The following is a 1,467-nucleotide window of genomic DNA, read 5'->3' on the forward strand; positions in this document are numbered from 1 at the left end:
CCCCCCCCCCAAGCTACTTTACCACTATATCTAAGCAAGATGGGCATGCTGCATCCTTTGTTAAAAGAATAGTTAAGTGATAACTAGTCTGGAAATGTTCAAACAGGCAAAAAGGGACAAACTCACATGACCAAACACTCACGCCGACACACAGGGCTGTTGTTAATCAAAAGAAAATGGCATCTGTTTATGAAACACATAGTCTGGCTTTGCATTTTAATTTTTAAAGGCTCTACGGAATTTGAGCAGTCATTTCACAACTAAGTTGACGTTAGTTATGCTGAAATTGTTTTTATTCTTCATGTTTACTTTGAGCTAGACGGTAACTGGGAAAGAAAATGCCCGTACAGGTTTGCTCTAATTAGGGATCTTTACATCAAATTTTAACGAACGAGAGTTTATCTTCATGTTGCAAAGTGACAAAATGAACTCTTTTAAGTCGAAAAAATTGAGCATCAGTAAATTTTGATTGACAAAAAGTATCAGATGAGGAGATTCATTATCCAAATTATAAAATAAGACAGAATTACTGCAGCTTCTTTGGAAGAAAATGTTATTATGAATATGACTCACTTTCTTTGTTGTCTTGTTTGCCGTAATAATGAAGCTGAATAAGCAATGGTCATCATTGCCATGTTACTATATGATTAAGTTTCGAAAAGAGTAGAAAATGGATCTTAATATAACTTCTCGTCGCCTCTGATTTGGGCTGCTGCTGTTTGAATATTTGTTGACATGGTTCCCTGAGCCTTCAAAAAAATCAACTTTGTTCCCAGTGAGTTCGGTTTTAGTAAACTTGTCTGTTTGTTTACGTTATATTTATTTTCTTCAATTCTTTGTAAAAATCTGCAACAATAAAGTTGACCAAGTATAAATGAATAATGCGTTTGTTTGGAATGCATTGAAGACAATGAGTTGTAAACTTATCGTAAAGTATTGTTTCCTGGATGTTCTTGTGCTTTCGAAAGAGTATTATCCGCTTTTAGGGTCAGCTTACAAGAACATAATGATGTTCTGTCACAGCTCAAATCTAAAAATTGTATTGATCATGGGCTATGTAAAGTAACTTTGTTATTCTTATCATTCATAATCCTAGATCAATATTCTATTTTATCTCTGGATTTCTTGTAAGACTGGCTTTTTATGGGAACGTCTTACTTTTTTCCGTTGCTGCACATTAACGTCACAACAGGATCAATATCGTCACGACCTTTTGAAATAGTGAGTGATTTTCCAACAATGAGTAGACAAATTGTGACAACTAGCAATTGTTTACTGTTTGTTCTTCTAACTCGGTGTGTTTTAATCGATATTAGCTAACAACATCGGAACACATATACTGACCTACATACATAACTACCCCCTCCCTTCCACCCCCACCCCCACTCCCACACACACGCACACACAATGACAGACTCGCACGCACATAAGTGCATACACACACATACACACTCACACACACACACA

Source organism: Aplysia californica, unplaced genomic scaffold (assembly GCF_000002075.1).
Source record: "Aplysia californica isolate F4 #8 unplaced genomic scaffold, AplCal3.0 scaffold00463, whole genome shotgun sequence".
Classification (NCBI taxonomy): Eukaryota; Metazoa; Mollusca; class Gastropoda; order Aplysiida; family Aplysiidae; genus Aplysia; species Aplysia californica.